Raw genomic sequence first — 22,303 nt, 5'->3', positions numbered from 1 at the left:
TAGTCATGTGAAGTCAGTCTTGGTCATATCAATCTGTATGTTCAGTTCATAGGGGAGAAAAAGGTTATGAGAATCTTTGGGATGTCCACTCAAATGAGGAGATGGTGGGACTTTAGATTTCATTTTAAAAACCAGTAATGTGGGAGGCCCTTTCTAAGGACAGAAATTTACCAGGTTTTTTTATGTTACACTTTCCAGGTTAAGAGCTGCTGCAGCATTAATTGTATTGGTTGGAGCTCGATACTTTCATTGCAAAGCAAATATGAGACAGGAAATCTTAAAACAGACTTAAAAGTGACAGTTTGGGGGAGCAGAAGTGCCAAAAGACAGGTTCAGTAGCCTAACAGTCAACACTGGCAAGGAGCACTCTAAGGTCCAGGTTGTGAGCACTGCCAGAACAAAAAATCTACATCAGTGGAAACAGGCCCTAATGCCCATCAACTGCAACAAAGCTTAATGTAACTCTTGAAGGATCAGTTTCCTCTTTAGACTCTACTTGAATACGATTCTATCAACTTGTTTTAATATGATGTCAATGTCTCTTTGCTCCTTATTGCCTTCACCTTTTTGCCCCATTCCCTATAATAAATTTAAACTGTGTTATTCAATCGTATCATATTTATCATTCTTGTCGTTTTTTATCATTTTAACTTGTTTACTTTAAATAATTTACTAAAGTTATCTTAACCATTGCTATTTTAACTTTTGTTGTTTTACCTTTTTTACAGTTTCTATTTCTTTCTTTTATTTCCTTGTTGTTACCTCTGGTCCACGTGGTCTCTGTCTGTGTTGTTGTGTTTTCGTGCTGCCTAGGGTCTTAACTCCTTTTATTGGGTTTTTATGTACTTGCTGTACATTTTGTGGTTATATCCCTTGGTCAGGTTTTACCATTGCACTGTTTAATTACTGGTTTTGATTTTATTTCTTCTATTTAGAATTTCTGCACTTTGTAAACCAATGTTTATAAAGGTGCTATGATTGACAATTTTTTTGTTACGAAATTAAGAATTTGTGTTGTTTTGTTTTTTCTTTTGTCCAAGACTAACTTTAGGAATTTAAAACTCTTGGATGGTAACACTAACTATTTGAATAACCAGGGTTCATACAGGATGCCTCTACAACTAAACTAGTTCTTGTAATCTGATTTTTTATTTTCAGACTGTGCCCGGTTCAGATAATATGGTGTTAAAAGAAACCATATGCTATGATTTAAAATATTCTGTTTCCCTATTGTAATAGTTTGACCTGAATTAATCACTTTAATTGATTCTTTTACTTTTGCCCTTGAATGACAACTGAACCATTTAACTTGTCTAAAAACTGTCTAACTTTATTAGAAGACAACTTTGATTTAGGCCTGATAATATCTAACAGTTTTTGTATTTTTTTTTTTCACCGGGGAATTTTTACAGTGTTTTCTCCTCTCCAAAGCTCAAGGTGAAGGGTTTGGCCCGTTTCAAAAAACCATTGCGCTTCTGCTACATTGAGCTGCAAGCATGATGCGATTGCATCATCGAGGAACAGATGTTTGTGACATTCTGGATCCAAACTCTTTCTCCCTCTTGCCTCACTGTACTTTACCCTCATATAAACTCTTTCTTTAATGTCAGCGCACCTTCCGAGGCGTTTACAAGGCTTTCCCATGAGGTTCACTGAGCACATAGCGATGATACACTTACTTTAGCAAGATTAAATGACACATAAACAAAGCAGCATATCAGAGCAACGAGGCTGCCAAGAGGTGGGGGGAGGCTGAAGAGGAAGGGAAACAAGGATAAGAAATAATGACAAAATCATGCTGTTTGTTTGGCAGCAGACAGAGAGAAACAGTTCAGAAGAAATTCAGAGAAACTGAGTAAGCATATTCCTCTCTGGAGTGTCGTATGCATTTACCACTGTGGACTGAGGATGAGCCCGGTATGTGTTATCAAGGTTAAACTTCAAACTCATGTCAAACAGGTCATTTATCACTTTTTTGTTTCATCATGCCTCAGTAGAAGACAGGGTTTGCTTCATTAACAGTGAGAAACGAGAGCAGATTTCTACCAGAGAACCAACAAGTCCGTGTTTTGTCATGAGGACTCGACCAGATTTCAACTAATTACAGGCCAGAGGGGGTACGAGCTGAGCCAAAGATCTTTACACACATCAAAGAGAAGAACATTTCTAACCCTTCTAAGCCTCCAGATTGTATGTATCTCTAAACCACATGCTGCTAATAGACTGAAAGCTATATCAAATGAAATATGAGCCAAATAATGAGTGCAGTTATGTCCCTATAGTGTACAGGCTTACTGCGTTTATGCTGTAATTGTTCTGTGCTTTTTCTGTCTTTCAACAGTCATAGCTAGTTGCGTCTGTGAATACATATTATTACAGAGGCATCATGTATGAACCTGACATACTGTTTACTACAGTAGCTGGAGGAGGGGATTCAATGCATGTTTTTGCTTTCTGACCTAGAATATCAGTACTCCATCAAAAAAAACAGTTAGCTTAAGAAAGGGGCACGATGAAAATTTTGCTACATCATCTCTGCCAGAGCCAAACAGCTTACTGTATTTATTTACGCTTTCCAGTGGTATGAGATTCATTGCCAAGAAACATTGTTACAACAAAGGAATACTCACTCAAATCTTACCCTTAACTCATACATTTTAACAACACTTATCACTCATTACACTTTTATTATTCTATACCAGCTCCCTCCTGCTGTTCATTAATGTTACAGCAGGTATGTCGCAATCAATTATAATGTAAATCTAATTATTCTGAAAGTCAAGCAGAAAAACAATGTGTTGATATTTTTTCAGAATTAATCAACAACAGGTTGGTTTCTCCGGAAATTACCACAAAAATTTCGGTTAAAGGTAAAGCACTTGCACAGAACGTTTACTGTATGTCAATTTTGGCGCCCCCTTTGGGCAAAGCAGTTGTTCCATATGCATGTTGTCCATTATGTTGTTGTATGCTCAGTCATTAGAAATCTGAATTTCAAAATTGTCTATCTTGAATGCTTTTCTGGGTCATAGAAGGAAATTAATGCTATTTCCAGTATGTTTTCAATAGGGGCCGTTTATACTACAACGGTTTTACGGTGAAACACAATATTGTCGCATTTTGGCCTCGGGTTTACACAGATTTTCAGCCGACCTAAAATGCAAACTTTTGAAAACGGCCTCCAGAGTGGAATTTTCCTGAAACACGGCTGACACCCTTGCTGTGTAAACAGTAAGCTGGAGTTTTCAGTGGAAACGCTGACGCCACACTCGTCGCAGACTGCTGGGGTGTGCTTGGGCTGCTCAATCTTCCAACTTTCTTTCAATGAAATGTGCATCTGTTACTCCACTTCTGCTCTTAGTATTCACCCATGCACCAGATAAACAGCTACTTTGATGGAGATCTCCCAAAGCAGCTTCTGGACGAGACAGTTGTAGCACCCCCTACAGGCCTGGCATGCTTACTACAGCGTTTTCAGTCCCTCAGCGTTTATGTGTAAACACAGATTATTTTCGCTGCGTTTTAGTGTTTTTGGATGAAACATGTTAATGGGGCCATAGACGGACAAAAAAATTTCACTTAGCTTTAACCCCTTACTGCCTGAATCTAGATACAATCATATAAAGAAAAACTGTTTTCGAGTGTTTTTTTTATTTTCATAGACCCTAAATTTAGAGTAAATTGTAAATGTGAGTGTAACACATAGAATATTTATAAATGGGTATCGTGACCTGACAGGGTATGTTGCAAATTTCACGACAAAAGGCACCAGGGGGTTAAGTTCTCTTGAAAACACAGCTTATTGTCTTCACTTACTTTTCTAGAAGTTGACCTGAGGTTCCACTGGCTTCTCACACCAAACCCACATTCTGCAACCTATTTTCTTTATCTCACACTCACACACACACACTCTCGCACTCACACACACACACTCTCGCACTCACACACGCACACTTTCGCATACATTGTGAATGCACTCTCAGGTCAAGTAGACGGTTGGAAATCCAAGCTATTGATGGCTACCTTGGGAAATGCTAGAGTTTGGACAGAATAGACGAAGCCATTTCTTCCCACACCTGCTGCTTTGTGTCACTTTATCCCAGGACATCCTCTCTTGTCACCTTACCCCAGCTCTGCCAGAGACAGGTATAGGATGACTATCAGGAAGATTGCCAAGTGTATGCAACCACAAATAAATATGATAAGGATGCATCAGTGTGTGCTACGATTGTTGTATTTACAAAATAGTCACAGAGGTCACTTTTTCAGGTCGTTTTGACTTCTGTTTGTTGATTCTTTTTTTATTATTATTATTATTTTGCAGGAAACATGGCTCATGCAGGTTTACCTGTGACACTATTTTCATGAAACTTCTTCCACTCTCTCTTTGCTTTCTCCCACTAGGTTAAACAGGTAACAGGAGCAGCAAGTGGATCCAGTGAAATCAGACACCACCAAGGAGAATCGACTCTTTTCTCTGAGCCACGGGAAACACAGGACGCAATCTGGGCCTCTCACAGTGAGCACGCTACCCAGTGACACAAGCCTGGAGCTTGGGTTACCGTCTTATCCTCCTCTCTTTGTGCAGTTCTCCATTCAGGGCAGAGAAAGATAACTAGAGCTGGTTTTAGGCCCTGGGGCCAGATTAACGGCTTTTTGGCACCAAAGTGGCCTGGTTGTCATCGTCAGAGGATATGTGTGTATTAAACAGGAACAACTTAATATCGTGTGAACTAACTATAACTATAGTATAGAGATTTAAGAGTTGAAACAACTTTGTGCATATGAAATTACTCTTAAATCTAAATGAATGAATGTGTGTTATTCCTGGACAAAATATCTCTCATACAGTTTTAGTAATGTGGATTGGGCAAGTCCAGACAAAAATGTCACCTAAAGATACTACAAGCAAAAAATAGGAACTTTAATTTTTTTTAACCTTTTTTTCAAATTTATTTCAAAAAATGTTTGTCAGGTCCGAAACCTCTTTTTTGGTTATTCAACTGAAAGAAAAACTGAACATGTTAATTTGATAAATACTTACTTTTAAAAGAGAGTAAAAGGTTTGGAAATGTTCAGTGCATTTAAAAAAAAAAAAAATAAGTGACCTGTGTCTTTTTTACACCTTATAATTTTAATCCCTTAATGTACGAAATGACATGTCTCCAACTCTGTATTATCTTTAAAGGAGATGTAAGTAACTTTCATGTTGTGTTGATTTTGGTAAACCCTTTGAGCAAAGTTGGTGTTACTTTTCAGTGATGATCACTGCATTTCCCATGAGCACCATCATCCACTGCTTTCTCCTCAGACTCTCTTTCTGTGAACACTATGGATCTATTTTTAGTTTCTAGCTTCAAGTCAAAGCCTTCTCACTGCCTTTCCTTTTTGACCCATTTCTAATTTTTATTTATTTATTTATTTTTATTTTTTATTATTATTTTTACTGTTTTGTTTGCTTAATTTTTTGTTTTCTTCTTTGTTTTATCCTATTGTTGAATCAATAATTACCATCATTATTTTTTGATCGTTTTTTTTTTTTACTGAACTTAACATTATTATCACTATTTTAGCTTTTAGCTTTTAATATTATTAGGACTTTATTTATTCTTATTATTATTTATCTTCTGTCTTATTTTTGCTGTTTTTATCTGTTATACGTTTGATCTTTGTGTTGTTGGGCTCTTGTGCTATTTTCAAAGGCCATATTTGAATAAATTTATTGTTATTTTTAGTGGTAGTAGAATTAATATTATCAGACAGACAGTTTAATGCACTGCTCCTTAAGCTTTAATGATAAAGAGTTGATCAGATCCTCCAAACATCTTCCTAAACAAGTAGATCTAAAGACTCAGATCTATTAACCATCACAGCAGCAAACAATGGCAAATGTTAAATATCAAATAGACCTCTTCAAAGTCCTCCCAAATTTATTTGCATTTACTGTGGATGTGAACTGAGTCACAAACAGTGTATGTCCAGTTTTTAGTATCACGTGCAGGCCAAGCATGCAGCTGATGCTTCCCCTAAAAGGTAGGCCATGCTGAGTAGTCAGGAAAAGAGAGGGCTTGGCAACTATAAGCTACAAAACTGCGACAGGGATAACTAAATGGGTGGCTACAGTTTAAAGGCTGTATAACGTGTAAGACAATGAGGGGCGGGTTGAAATAATTTACATTGCACCATATGACTGGAAGTTAGAAGGACCTTTCTAAAGCCTCCATTCTAAGCAGGATCATTTGATTCCTAAATGTGGGCACTAAGAAAGATAGCTAAACATTGTTGATTTGGACTTAAAAACTGTAACAAAATGAAAAAAAAAGTTTTAAAAATTTCAGTGAAAACATGATAAATCGTGATTAACTGTGGAATTTCTTGGATTAATCATGATTAATCATGACACGTTTTTTTTAAAAATGTTGAAGAAGTTACTGTGTGGTTTCCAACATGATATCCTCACTATTAAAGGATTAGCCCGAGGTTTTTTTTAACCACTTTGCATACATCTGTGTACTGAGTGCAGAAGGTTGAACATGAGGCCTGGGAAACAGACTCCTGTGAATGATCCACTTTCTCAGAACATAAATTTCTGACATAATTAAACAGTCTGCAGAACATCACCAAAGCGGGGGCTGATGGCAGGAGTGTGTCTCATCTGTCCCAGCCATTACAGTCATGTTAAGCTGAATAAATAGAGGGTATCAGCTTCCCCACAAGCCCACTAATTAAACACGGAGGATCTTTTTTTAAGTGCTGCACTTTGTTGAATCGTATCGGTTAGATAAGGCCAGATTAGAAGCTGTGTTGTGAGAAGAAAAAGCAGAACGCAGGGGGAAGACAGAGAACAATTCCAAGATTCTTGAATCAGATTTGTGCCAGAGAAAATATTGGCCTAATCAATATTTCCTCCAGAGAGACAAACAATCATCTCAGTATGGATCATTAGGAGAAGTGGGCACACGCCTTGATGTGCTCGTGCCGAGAAATGAAGCTTAGTTCAGCCCGACCAACAGTCTGGATCAACATGAATAGCTGCAGTTGTAAAGAAATCTGTGAAATCTGCTGCTTTACAAAACAGTTACTGTGTTAGTGGTCAGAATAATAACAAAACAAAGGTGTTTGCATGTTATCATTAAATCTGTTTCCTATACAAGTGCTTCTCTGTCAAAACTGCCATCTGTAAAAATAAAAACCGTGGACAGAGATGTAAAACAGAGAGATTCTATACATAAGTAACAGAGTTACACGAATAGAGGAAGCAGTAGTGGAATGAAGGTCAGGTGGCACCTGTTTAACATCAGCAGCTAACAGCAGGAATATGAATCGAACCATGTGGGTGAGGCTCAGCCCATCAGATTACTGCTTGGCATGCAGCTGCGTGACTCTGTGTGAGTATGTGTGCGTGTGTGTGTGTGTGTGTGTGTGTGTGTGTGTGTGTGTGTGTGTGTGTGTGTGTGTAAGAGACCCGTACAGGATGATGTATACGAGTAAGAGAAGAGAAAGGGAGAAATGAAAAGCAGACGACTTCACAAGTGGAAAGGCTCCAAGAGATGAGCAACAATCATGTATCTCTGTTTGGGCTTTTCGGGGTTTATCCTCATAAGACTTTCCTCAGATTTAGAGTATATTTATCACGGATAAGAAACCTTTAGTCACATAAATCAAATTAACTTTGAAACACAACTTTATGGATTTCTTGGCTTCTATCTTTGATTTGTTGCAGGTTTAGGGGCCTGTGTTCAGTCACAGTATTTTGTGCTCTCTATTTCAGCTTTTCTTGCTATCTCACAAAAAGTTTCTACACAGCACTTCTACTGTAAAGACACCATTAATTCTGAGTAACAATTCTCAGTATGTTAAGTATTTCAAAGGTACCTCAACTGTTTGTACCTTCATGTTTCATATCTGTTTATCCGCAAATGCACTTTATCTCAGTAAATTATCTGTTAGTTTGAATGTCTTCAAATTGAAATTCTTTACCATGATCACTTTTTAGGTGTTTCGTTTCCCTTTATGCACAGTTATGTATTTATTTCTTTATTTTTTAAGCACAAACTTGAAGAGCACTTACATCAATAGTATTTTTTATCAACGGCAATAAAGATTTCTATTCCATTCTGTATGCTTTACATTCCGTTTCTTTAAATTGAATTTTATAAAGAAAACTTGAAAATAATGGATCAAAATCTTGTGGTAGCATTAGCAACAATCCAAACCTTTTAATCTTGTCCTCAAAAAATAAGTGTGTTAAATTTTTGGCATGACGAATTGTAAAACATCTACTATTGTTGTAGACAGAGTTGCTTTCTAGAGTCCGGCCACTTTTTGAATTTGATTGATAGATGATAGAGAAGGTACACTGTAACTATTTTGAACTTACACCAGGAATACACCAGATGCACCTCCGGTCCTGCCCAGCTCTGTCGTTAAATGTTAAACGTGACATAAAACCTTGTTTTTAACCTCTTATAACTAATGAAAATGAAACTTCAATGAAACAAAAACAACTGGACTTCAAAAACGTTTCTACGAGGTTTATTAATTTTTTTTCAAGTTTGACCACAGCCCATCTGGCATGACTTGAGAGCTAGATTTTTTTTACCTATACAGCAGCCAGTCACCAGGGGGGTCACAGTTTTAGTGGCAACCTCACTTTGAGCCGAGAAGATGACGTCCATTTTTTTCACAAACTATGGGTGACGGACTGACTTGAATAGAAACCTTTCTGATCCAGCGCCATGACAAAGTGGAGATGTATCTGGCATATTGTGGCTGTTAAAGTGTGAAGTTGAGATTGTTTGTGCTCAGAATTCTAAGCACTGAAATCATATCAATCAAACTGCATTGGTTTTAGCCACCAGAAAAAAGACAAAATGCAGTCAGTGGACACAGGCCCTTGTGCTTTACAAATTCAGGTTACACACTCTCACTTTGGTGAGAGTACCTCAGTACAACATCAGCTCTTTGTTGTTGTTAGTTTACAGTTGTCCTGTACAATAGGTGGTGACAAAGATCAATCTCCAAGAGGAGCACTTTGAAGAATATAGTTTAAAAAAAAATTGACCAAACTTTTGTCATTTCTTTCTTTTACCACTTCTACGAAATCCTTTGGCCCAGAACAAGTTAAGCTACAATTCCATGGGGTTACCAATACCAACATGCAAATCATCTTAAATAGATGTTATTTTGAGAAATCTTAGCGTATTGCATTTTTTTCTCACATTTTTTAAGATAAACCAATGGAAGCGATTAAATGCCTTCATCTAACTTTTGTTTCATTATGGATTGTAAATTTTTACAATGAGTGAAACACTTATCAGTTCTGAGGGAGTAGGATGAAACTTGTACGGCAGTGAAACACAACTTACACATTTACAGGAATAAATCTCAAAAGAAATCAGAGTATGTGTTTCGTTCATGGGGGGCGCTAAAATCAAATCAGACAGAACGATATATAGCTTTATAGCTTTATAGCTTTGATGTTTTTGTTCGCTAGCTTAGCTGTTAACAAAAATTGTTGCTTCATTAGTGGCCTTAAGAGTCAGAACCTGCACTGAAGCTTTTTTCTGTGGTGCGATTTCTAGAAGCAGTTTTTTTAGGTATGATAAAGAAATTCTAAGTCTGAAAGTGTTAGTTGAAGTTTTATCTCTCGGAAAGTATTTATGAGGGACCAAAGAGCTAACAAACTACTCGTCTCAAGAGTGTTTTTTTAGGATTTAGCAGTTCTTAATGGCATAAAAATGAAGGCAGTGTTTGAAAGGATAATTGTTCATAAACAATGAATGGACAAAAGATAAACACAAGCCAGCTTGTTTTTTTTTCTGTTCAAAACAGTGCTTTAATTTCTGTATTGTACCAACCAATCTTCTGTTTGCTACTTCACTCAATCCCTTCTTAGATTTTCACCCCAGGCAATCCATATGCAACACCTGTTGTTTACCTTTCTGCCACCAGAAAACAAACAGCCTCCATGAAACCTTGATACTAGTTCGGTCAGAGACCTCAGGAGAAGACCACGGCAGGTAACATCTTCTCCCTCCCTCCCCCACCTCCATCCATCTCCCTGCTCTGGACTCCTCCACCGACAGCTGTGGAGTGGAGCGGGCTGATGACGTCCTCAGGGGTAATTGTGCTGTAAATGTGAGGTCTGTGGGGGTAAATAAAGAGTTGTGAGCCAAGACTGAAGGAGCAAGAGAAACACAGAGAGAAGAGAAGAGACAGAGAGAGACGGAGAGGGGGAGAGGTGTAATCTGATGCCAACAACCACCTCTATTATGAGAAGCTTCACCAGCACCACATCTGCCCTAAATATAGTCTGTGAGCTGCTTTCAGTTTCAGTCTTCCTTGCCTTTCTTTGTGTGGCTCTCACTCTTCTTTCTCCACATCTCTACCTGTCAGTCACAGAACAGCGATATGAATACGAGCTTATCTACATTCAAGCCCATGAGCTGGAGTCAAGGTTTCATACACCTTGAGAACACTTTTAAAAACAAATTCATCTGCATTTTACTTTTTTCCTCCTCTAAATGTATTAGTATATAAAATATAGCGCAGAGGCAGAGAAAATATGCGTATTGTAAACACTGCTAGTGCCAGGTGCATTATACTAAATTCCTCACCTAAAGAATTTGTAAACTCACTCCTTTTAACCTCAATACATTTAACAGCATTAAACAAATTACAGCACCTTCTTTCATGCACTTACCAGGGCCAAAAGGTGTTTCAATTAGACATCTATCACCACAGAGGAAGAGAAAGGAGCTCCCATTAAAAGGCCAGAATCATACATAAATGTACTTTCAAGGATCAAAGCTGTGGTTGTGAAATGATTTCCAGATAGACTTGGTGTCAAACTGAACTTTGACCAAGTGGTCTCGATGCTGCCAGAAAAAAAAGGCAGGGTTTCATCAAATACGTTTACCATATGTATTTATACATGTAGGCCTGTCATCCACAGGAAACCACAGCTTTACATCACTAAAAATATTCTCTGAAAACTCTGGCCAAAGTGAAGAATTTGGAAAACTCTGGTTTCATGTTTTTGTGTATACACGGGGAAATAGAGTTTTTGGTTTTGAAACGCCGAAGCTGAATGATGGAGGTTCATTCTGGTTGGATGACATAGGTTTCATACAGAGATTGTATAAAACATGGACATAGTCTGCCTGACATCACCAGTCTGTTTCTGAAATGGCAAATGAAACACATCGTAGCCATATTGGTAGTGGCAAGGCCTTCGCTTACAGCTATAGAGGGATTATCAGTCCGGTCATCATAAAGAAGCGCACGCATCATGACGGCAGAAGCAGCACTTAGCTCCATTCATTCAGACGAGTTAGTGTTTTTTAAACTCTAAATTCAACCTGTTGAAGGCATCAAAATGTACATTTTTTCTGTGGACAGCTGTCAAAAACAATACTACACAACAGAGGCAACTTCAGTCAAGCGTCGACCGTAACACTGCAACTGGTGTTACGGCGTTTATAGCGACCATGCTAACTGGTGACTTTCAGCCAATGGTAGCCGTGATTAACGGCCGAGTGTCACAAGTTAACAGGGTCACACTTTACACTGTTACACCAGCGACGTCTGCGTGTGTGCAACTAAATGTGTATTCTTTATCCAACCTCAGTTAACAAGGTTTGGCTGCAAACCAGCAATCATAACTGCTGATATTCAAAATACAGATTTATTTAATGAAAAAGTTGGTTTGGGGCTATTCCCTCTATAGGGCGCCTGTCGGTCACATGACCCTGAGCTGTGCCTCTGATTGGGCGAGCTCATGATATTAATATCCTCTGAACTGTTGAGTTAGAGAAGCAACCCCTGTACAGTGTGTGCTGATAATAAAAAAGTGACTCAGACAGGAGATGTTTTCTGAACCAGGCTGTGAATAAGTTAATTTCTGGTTTGAATTTTTTTTTTTTTGGCTTGGTGTTAAACAGCAGATTTTAGCACTTTCGCATTGTCTCATATTCTTAGACCGGAGGTTGCTTCTGGGTTCACATCTGAAAAACACTGTGCCACGAATGGGTTTGGTATGCCTTGAGCCGCACTCAATGGCCGATTTGCCTGGTTGCGTGTAGACAAAAGTACTTTTTTGAAAATACCTTGCTACATCAGTATAAGGCCCATCATGATGAATGCTCTCAGCTGTAGATAGTTCAACTTTTAGAATACTGCTGGGCTTGTCTGTGTCACTTCTCCATCATTTATCATCAAAACTGGGGCAACCTCCAGCTGCGAGAAATGAAGACAATGTGGGAGTGCTGAACCTGCATTTCATCAAGTGTCCACTAGAGGCTGGCTCCAGGAGTACTGGAAATCACATACACACCAAGCCAAAAACGACAAGTTTTACAGCAGAAATAAATGTGTTTTCAGCCTGGTCCAAAAAAAAAATGATTTCAGTCCGAAACACTTCTCTAATGGCACACACTGTACAGGGATTATTTTTTCTTCAACAACTCAGCAGTTTGAAATACTTTTAAATACTTTGGTATTCAAAATTCCAAACCTTGTGTTTTATTTTTGCACAATACAAGACTTTTTTTTTTCTTTTGTGACATTTTTTTTTTCATTTTGTAGTGTGTGCAGTAGCTACCAACTACAGCCCCTTGCCCTATAAAGGGTTTCAGTGTTTTGCTCCAATTTGAAGCCATGTGGACATATCAGCTGATAAACATCTTAACTGTTGAGTTTTGTGTCATTGTGTCTGACACTCATCTGACACTCAGCATGGCCTTTCTTTTTATACACGAGTGTGACGCTTAGGGAGACATTCAGACGGTTCCTGGTTCCTTGTGGTTCCTCCATCAGCTCTGAATCCGAGTGGGTGGCTGACTAACTGGTCTACTGGCATTCCCCCAGAGACACAAGGAATGACAAAAACTTAGAAAAACAAAGGCAAACCAAAACCCCAATTGACTTGCACAATAAAATCCTAATTAGCTACTGGCGATAACGATAATAAAAATATAGTCTAGACATGCTGTATTGAATAAAAAGAGGGGATTTTACGAGAGCCTAACGCTAAGTTTAAATAAAACTCCACAATGCTGTCTGCGATGGCCTGACAGTTTATATCATCTTGTTTTATGAATAATAAAAACAACTTTGCAGTTTTCTTGTTTGCTGATGTAAGGGGAAAGTATGCTGGTGGGTGTGAGTGAAGTCTGGGTCAGGCTCACGCTGGAAACAACTCAGTGTTTCATTAGCTTCTCTTCTGTTGCTTTATGGTGATTGAAGTGGCTCTTAATTTCAGCTAACTATAATGAAGAGCCAGTCAAGTCAAGAATCATGGTATACTCAGTCTTATTTTGCAAAGTGACGTTGTAGAGGAGGTTTTTGTAAGTTTGTTAATATGGAAGATAATGTACAGTATACTCCACTGGAAGATGATGGATGATTAAGCGTCTAGTTTGAGTATTAGCTTCAAAGGTTTCATAAATTTTCCCTCTTTGTGGCCTTGATGTGTCTGAATTCAAATGAATGAGACAAAAATCACTGTCTAGAAACTCACTGTTCTCGTTTTTTATTGAATTGAGGCGGAGTGGTGATGTTGGTTCTCGCCACAGCGGATATCCACAAACAAAGTCAGTCTTGTTATTTACTACAAGCAACAACTGTAGTAAAACTTCATTCGCCTCAAACTTTGTCAGCACATACAACATTGTGCACTGCTGAAGATCCATTGATGGAAATTTTCTCCCAGTTTGGAGCATGTTTGAATCTAAATAAAGCGTCTATTTCTGTCGTCCTCTGCTGAGGAGCTTTTTCTGATGTCTGCAGCGTGCGGGCTCCCTTCTGCTTTCTTTGATCTTTTTCTGGAATCAAATGTAATGATTGTGGCTAACTTTGAAATCTGGAAACAGACTTGTAATGTCTGGTCGCAGAACTCTGTTGCACGGATCTTTGAGGCACGTTTGCAGTGCTGTTTGGTGGGGTTTTTTTTCATCTGTTTGAATAAAACTGGATGGTTGTGATGCTTTGAGCCAGAACATGCACTGTGGTGAAGGTTTTAGAGAATCAACAGATGGCATCAAATTAGTAACAAAACATTCAGGTTTACATCTTTTCACCCTTTTTCAATTGCAATAACTATCCCAATGAACCAGGAACTTCTTGAGGAACTGTGTACTGTTTCACCTCAAAAACTAGAGTCCAAGTTTACTTCTGGGGTCATTGATGTAGCCCTTGAAAAGACCCTGCCTGAGGCGTAGTACTTTCCAGATGTCCAGGGACGTTAGGGGGCGGGGCCTGCAACCTGAACACCTCTGATTGGTGAGGCACTTACAGTGTTTTTATTTCATCCCCCATCCACAATAAGATTGGTCTAATTGCTCCCAAGCAATAATCCTCTTTGAACCTGATTGTGCAATGTGCCTCTGTCTTTTCCCGGTGTTATAGCTCAAAAGAGTGACCCTGCAAACTGAAGAACTTCAGCTGAACGGTTCAGTGGATATCAAGGTTCCTACAGCATGGAAGAAGTCCTCAGTCTGCATAATTCAGTTTTATATATGTGTCATAATATCCTCATCAAATAAGTATTTTACGATGATCTAAAGCCGTTAAAGATGGATGAATCCCAGTGACAGTCGTCAGTCAACAGGCTCATGCTGACTGGCCTTGTCTCACTGTGCTCTTCTGGTCTTGTGGTGGATTTTTGCTAATGTTTTTATGTTTTACTTTATACATCACCGGCCTGATTTCTTAAATCAACTCAGGTCTTTGGCCCACGTCGGGAACACAGATAAACAATGGGTCACTCGACTAGTCAAGGTCTGGGGAGTGTTTCACTGGGAACTAAAAGTTCCTGGATCCTCTGGTTGAAATGTATCTTATACAACTCTCGGCCCTTCATTGATTTGTGTTATCAGAAGGCCCAAAGCAGCGGTGACGTTCAAATTCCTGGAAACTCTACACACTCTTTTCTCCATTAACGTACCACACTTTGACTTCTGATATAATGTGTATTGACTGAGTCTTTTATGGCCAATGTTGATTGCTGTGCACTTTCTACTCACTCTCATCTATTTCCATACCCTGCTTAAGTGTATTACCCTCACTTGACAATGCCACAACCACTCACATACACAGTTACATTATGAACATTATTTATCATCTAAGTGACTTTTCATTTGAAATTCTGGAGTTCCCCTTCTTTTCTCCCTGTTCATCCAACATTATTAAAATAACCAGTATTACAATGGTTAAGCACCTATAAACAGAACCACTGTCTGAGGAGGTACGCCCAGTGAAGCACAGAGTTAAGGCATGTTAGACTATAATGGAGAGAGGAATTAGAGCAGAGTGTGCGTTTCATGTGGTAACAGGCCTATTTGTAGGAGTTGGGGGACTATGCCTTTATGTTACTTAAAGAGCTTTATTGAGCCATAATTCTATATATAAAAAAGATCGTTTACCACAAGTACCATGGAGGTTTTCTAACATGTGACTGTGCATTGCGCCGTAAAGATATGTAGTTCTTGGTTTCTCTCAAAGTAAGGGGGCATGATTTTAAAGTTATCTTAAATTATGAATCCAAACCAGAAGTACAAACGTGGAGAATGACAATATATTTAGACAAAAACAGTCAGTATGAAAGTAATAAAAGAGTAATATGGGTGGAAGAGGACTGGTAAATCCTTTCTCATTGCACATCATTGTTCCATACTAATGTAAATGAGATGTCAGATGAATGGCCTTGACATTTTCACACATGGTCTCTAGGGGATAAATCTAAAGGATAAACTCCCTAACAATGACAATGAATTGATAGAGCAATGTAAGCTTTGTAACACCAGAGGATGGCTCATTTTATCTTTGGTGGTCCCTGACTTTTCCTGCTGATTCACCATGAGGTTGATAATGCCATGGATTGTCATGGGTTTATGCTAAGCAGCAACCTCTGGTTTTAAAATATGAAACCAGTGTACGAGTTACAGGGTCTAGGGGGTCTGAGACTCTTTAATTGACACAAGAGACCCGCTGAAAGCCTCAGATGCAAAATATTGGGGGGTCTTTTGAAAAGTTTATTACACCAAATGTTAGATGGGTTGCAGAGCAGAGTTTATCCATGCTCCCCCAATGGCAGCAGCAATAGTTAGGATACATTCCCTGATTACTGCCAGCTATTTCACACAACGTATGAAACTAATCCAGAAGTGTTAAAAACTGCAGTTCCCTGACCGTCCACTTGAGGCTGGCAGCAGAAGAACTAGAAACTACACACACACAAACACCAAACCACAAAAAGCAGATATTTACAAATAAATATGTTTACAGCCTGGTGAAGAATAAAACAGTTTTAGTCTGAGTTGCTTGTTTTTCCATCTGCACACACTGTACAGGGGTTAATTCATTATGTTTACAGGTTTTACCCATATAAGGGAATGGGTAACTTGAATGATAGGAGTTGTCTTGCAGCCCTGCCTCTTTGCGTCATCCTACTTGAACAAAGCTAGGTCCATTTCAGTATTTTCATTTTTGGCTCTGACAACAATAAGCTTCAAATCTCTGTATCTGAATCAAATGGGTGATGTCACAAAGACTACGTCCATGTATTACACAGTCTGTAGGATATGTAGTCCTTATTTCAGCAGTCGCTTATTTGATTCAGCGCCTTTTGCAGCATGGCTTCAACCAATCTTAAGTCCTATGTTGCACCATCTTTCTTCAGCTGTCTCATCAATAAAGACAAAACAGCCCAAAAAATAACTTTTAGAAGTAGCGGATGTAGCCACTGGTCACCTCAAGTTTTAAATTTTGGTTTGCCCCATCTTTTTGTTTGTCTGTTTGGTTTTTGGTTTGTTTTTAAGCCAGAAGTTGGACAGCAGGCTTCACGTCTCTTGCCCCAAAGCATACCTCTGGTTATCATCAATTTCATTTTAAATGAGACCATTGATTTGCAATAGAGGTCATGAACTCATGAGCAAAATGTTAAATGACATTTTTAATAAAAGTCGATTTTAGATCATTTCTGATTACTCTCATTAAAAATACTTCATGTAACCAGTTGCATCCAAGTGGCTATTAAAAGCAGCAGATTTGGAGCCTCCTATACTGGCTTGAGGCTGTGTGGGTATGCTAATTTTAACATTGCTATATCGTGCTAATTTTAAAGCACCAGGAACTGTTAGCTTGGCTGACTCCATGTCTTGTTTGTTGGTGTTACAAAAAAAATGGGGAAAGTTTAGTAATTTACCAGCAGGTGTTTCCTCTGTGATTCACAACACTTGAAGCAGACAGGTGATGTCACTTGGAAATCTCGACTCTACCGGCTCTCGCTGCGTGTAGAATCAGATTTCTCCACCTTCATTATCCAGTGTAATGAGTTCAGGGCGGATCAGGTTAGGTAGCTTGTGTGGGGCATAAATCCGTCACTGCGTGTGGTTAGACTTCACTTCACCTTGTTGGAGGGTAATTTGACAGCTTAATAGGTTTTGTGAAAGTGCGTCCTCACTTGCTCTTTCATTTCTTTTCTCTCTTTATTTGTCAGTCTGATAAAGTAACTGTGACATGTTTGAAAGCACGTTTCTCACCTTTGTGGAGTTAAAACCAGGTGCAAAGCGTATATCATTATGCAGCACACGTTGATACATGCATACAACTTCCAAAATAAGAGTTTGTGTTTTCAGCTGAACAAAGGGTCCATTATGGCAGACTGAGGGGCAGAGAGAAGACGCTGACTGCTGATATTTCTGTTTGTTTAAACTTTTTACTCACAGTGAAACAGTGTTAATTTTGGTTTGCGGGATGTTGGCAGTCGGGGCTTGTTGAGCAGTGTGAAGAACAGATGGTCCAAGTAAAAAACCTGTGTAAAAACACCAGGCCAGTCGTGACGCTGCTGCCTTTTTCCCCCCTCCTTCTCTTTATTGTGAAACTCACCATTCTTTCTTTGTCACAGAAGTGACGGATCACTGCTGCGGTGAGACGACAGATATCTGTTTTAAGCTTTTGTTTGATTTTTCTGTGTATTCAGTACAATACAGTAATCATAGCAGAGAACAAGCCAAAGATACCAAAGTCGTTTAGCAATCAGTAAACGTAAGAGAGGGAAAAAAGAGCCCCGTTCCCAGTCGTAGCACACACATGGGAGTCTGTTCCCACTAGTGCCTTAAAATAGTCAAAGAGGGCTTTTCAATTATACAGGCCACGCTGTAAGAAGGGGCCCAATCATAAAACCAGACTGTTTACCTCCTCTCTAAATCTTACCCTGCTTTGATTAAGGGGGCAGGAGGCGGCTGAGAAGTTAGGATAGAGAAGAGGAGGCGGGGAGGAGGGGATGCAGTTCTGTAAGAACTGTAAAAGAAACACAATGAAAGCTGTAATCGTCAGCCATCTGTGACCTGAAGCCAGCACGCATCCACCAGCCCTGTAACACAAGAAGAGCACAGAGAGAGAACATGACTGGGGTCATTAGAGAGGCAAAGTGAGGTCAAAGAGTGAAGCTCAAGTTCAACTCAGCAATCTCAGTCTTAAAGAGACATTCCCCTAATTTTACACGTCAGAGTCAATTAACTCAAAATCCACCTGAGAAAACAAAAGTGTGACGTCTGATGTCACAGCACACAGGTTTAAATTACAAGCTGAAGAGGAAGTTTTTATGACTGGGAGGTCAAAGAAAAAGTGCCACAGAGATGCATTATGGGTATTGTAGGACTTTTTTTAAGCTTCACTCAAAAAGTGAATAGAAATCCTGCTCCATTTGTATCTGAGACACACATCTTGGAAAGCACTACTACATGTGCTTTCTAAGAAGATTGACTTTCATGTCACTTTTGTTAAGATTAGATTTGTAAGGGGAATAATTTTTTCCATCGACAATGTTTCATGACTCACAGCTGGAGCACTTCTACAGCTTGGATTGAAATTCAACTGTGAGAACAAGGAAAGCTAGATAAATTGAGTGGATTTCAGAAAAATCCAGTCACCAATCAGAGGGAATAATACTCGGATGTGTGGGCTGCTGATGTCAAATTGAATCTTAAGATTAAACTGTTAAGGCAACTTGTTTTTGCAATCCTTTGGGTCAACCCTGGGTCCGTTTGGTTTCTATGGAGCTTGTGGGAGTTGATTTTGTTCTTATTTCACCTCTGACTGTTTTCTCCTCCACAGCAACATCAACTGAAGCAATGACAAAATGACAGCAGATTCAACATCTCTGAAACAAAGGGAATCAAATCAACACAGCGCTGTAGGAGAGAAGAATAATATCATGGAAGAGACAAAAAGTGAGTAAAAACACTGTAAATATAAAGTATTTAAAACTAAAAATAAATTTTTGTATGTTGATTCTCACTTTTGTAAATGTCAAAAAAAAAAACCCTCTTCCTCTATCTGGGCTCGGGATTAGCAAAAGTGACCTAAACGAGACATGCGCAATTCACTTGCATGCAGTCCCCTGCTCTGGCTGCCGCCGGGGGGTGTCAGGATGTGTAAGGACAACTTGTCGGTCTGTGAGTGTTTTGGAATGAGGAAGGAGCTAAAGGTTAAGGTAAAGGTGTGCACTGAGTCCGTTTTTTTTTTTTTTCCAGAAGCATTCTATTTTTTGATCCGTAACCCGGAAAAACACATCACCCACAGACACCTTGCACACCAAATTGGATGCATTTATTTTTCTATTGATTGCGAAAATTTGCAAAAAATGGAATCATCAAGCTGTGATCAAGCAAATGATTCTGAGCAGCGGCTGTCAGTATATTTGAGGTATGTGTGTGTGGGCACACATACACACAGGTATATGGACACACTGTCACACATACATACACAAGTCTTCATTCATCATCTAAACATTACCTGAAACGTGAAGAGAAAATATGTCAGAAAATGTGAAAACATAATGTTGCAAGTAGCCTACAGCGTCTGTGAATGGTCAAACTACCCAGGAAACAAGCTGGGAATAAATGCAAAACAATCAAACCTGTAAAAAATATAATGACGGATGAAAGTTTTGAAGTGAGAGTGCAAACATGATGGACAGAACATTGGATCCAATTTATTTTTCAACGTGTGAATTTCGGACAAAAAAAAAAACGGACCGAGTGTGCAAAGACCTTAACACCGTGTTTGTTGAATAGAATAAGATCTATACATGCTGTCACACCAGAGTCTTCAAACTCCAGAAAAAGTTACTAGAATTGTCGCTAATCGCTTTTTTGAAAAAGAGTTGCAAGAGGTGTCTGAAAAATCACTTAAAACTGCAGCTAGCTCCAAGTTACTGGCTGAAGTTGGCAACAATAGATTCCACACAAACATTAATATTTCATTTATTATTACAAGGATATGGTCAGAACTGTTTTTGTTTGTTTTGTGTTAACAACAGTGATTTCAGTTTGCATTGGTACATAAAGAATATTCCATTTCAAATTACCAACTAGATCTTGACCTTTCTTTAAACTACATATTTTAAAACTTAAAAAAATATTGGTAATATTGATTGTCATCAGACATAAAGTCAGGTCATTTTTGGCAGTCAGAGTCAGCTCAGAAAAATAGTTATGGTGCACTCCTGGTAAAAAAAAAAAAAAAAAAAAAAAAAAAAAAAAAAAAAAAAATTACGTTAAAGAAGATGTTGCATAATTTCATCATTTTGACAGCAAGACTTTAATAAGTGACAGTGCCCAGAATCTGTGTGCCATGAAATAGTTTGCGTGGAATTGTCTGTTTTCACGTGACAGGAACCATTTTTAAATCCGTATTAATGTGGATATTTCCAATCCAATCCACTTTATTTATATGGCACATTTTAAAAACAATCAAGTTAATCAAAGTGCTGGACAGTAAAAAGCTAATAAGAACATGATTTTTTTTTAACTAATTAATTAAAATAATACATAGAAACAAACAAGTGTTATTAAGATTCAATTTAAAAGTCAATATGGTGAAAGATGATTTAATTTAAAGAGGAAGAGTATTCAAAATAGGAACATCTATACTTGCAGTTAGTTGCTTGAACCAGGCTAAGCTAGGCTAATAACCTACTTCAGAAATTAAATAACAGCCCTTTGAGCGCCTTGTTGTCATTCCTACAAACAGAGATAAACAATAGAGACGGGTTGCACCTCAGGATTCCCTCGCTGTCATCATGGAAAAAGTAGCACCTCCTATACGCTCTCGTAAACACACACAAGCACGCATGTGAATGAGTTCAACAGCATTTATCTTTGAATGACCTGAATACTAGGGTGTGGTCGAAGTGACGGCTTTACGGTGTTCCCGGGTTTCATTGTCCGCTGGCGGCTGCGTCGAGGAACTAGCCCGACCTGTTTGGACAGGGTTCCCTCTGAATCAACTGTAACGTAAAAGACTTCTTTTATAGCACACCTTGCCATTCATGCTGCAGGTGAGCTTGAGTTATTATGTAAGGCTTTTTCTTTTAGCTGAACATGTGATAAAAATAATGTCAGGGCGTTGGTATCCCAGGTGATGGGTGTTTGGTGCACATGAAGGAGCTGCTGGCTCAGCTTTGAATTCCTTCTTCTTCTTGATGACTGCTGAAGTTTTATACGCTCACATATTTTCACTAAAACATCATTCCCCTGGCTTTTTTCTTTTTTTCTCAGGGGGTTTTTAATAATCCAGATTTTGTCAGAGGATATGCTTTTTAATACATGGAGGGATGAGTCACTGGGTGCACAACAAAAAGTATGTTGAGAAATGCTCATTATTTTTCCTCAGAGCTGTCTAATACCCGCACCTCTGAACAGTGTTCATTTAAAAATAAATATATTAAACAAATACTTGTTTTTTAATGCAGGACTCATGCATAAATCATTGACGCTCATTTAAGGGTAAATTAGACTTTTGTTGATCTTTAATTCAGCAGGTCAACCTCAGCATAAACACCCCCGTCTGATCTTTTTCTGCTGGCTGGATGCTCAGGGGATTATGTTTTTTAACGAGCTGCTCCTCATAGGAGGTAGATCATCCCTAATCAATATTTCAACGCATATATTAACATTATCCAAATTGATTTAGTGCCTTTGCTTCCCTAAATGTTGTTTATCAAAGGAAAGGTCGCTCGATGTATCGGGCTGTCCAACAGGGTACCTTCCTGAGGACTCCATAGGAAAACATGGTGTAATATTGATCAATGGTTTAGCTAAGCTTAGGTTTATCATCCCTAATGAATTGTAAGTAAATGTTTACACATCTCATCAGGAGAAAAAGCACAGAAAGCATCAGAGTGTTTGTTTTACAAATAGGAGAAATCCAATCAGAGGAAAAGATGAAGAGAGGGAGCGGGTGAGGAAATGATGTGATGAAGACTCAGAGTTCACACTCTGCAAAATGTCTCACC

The sequence above is a fragment of the Halichoeres trimaculatus genome, unplaced genomic scaffold, assembly GCF_033239565.1.
Source record: "Halichoeres trimaculatus isolate MK-OKI-2021-1 unplaced genomic scaffold, fHalTri1.1 fHalTri1_scaffold_16, whole genome shotgun sequence".
NCBI lineage: Eukaryota > Metazoa > Chordata > Actinopteri > Labriformes > Labridae > Halichoeres > Halichoeres trimaculatus.
The sequence above is the reverse complement of the archived record's forward strand: the minus strand, read 5'-3'. Positions refer to the sequence as shown.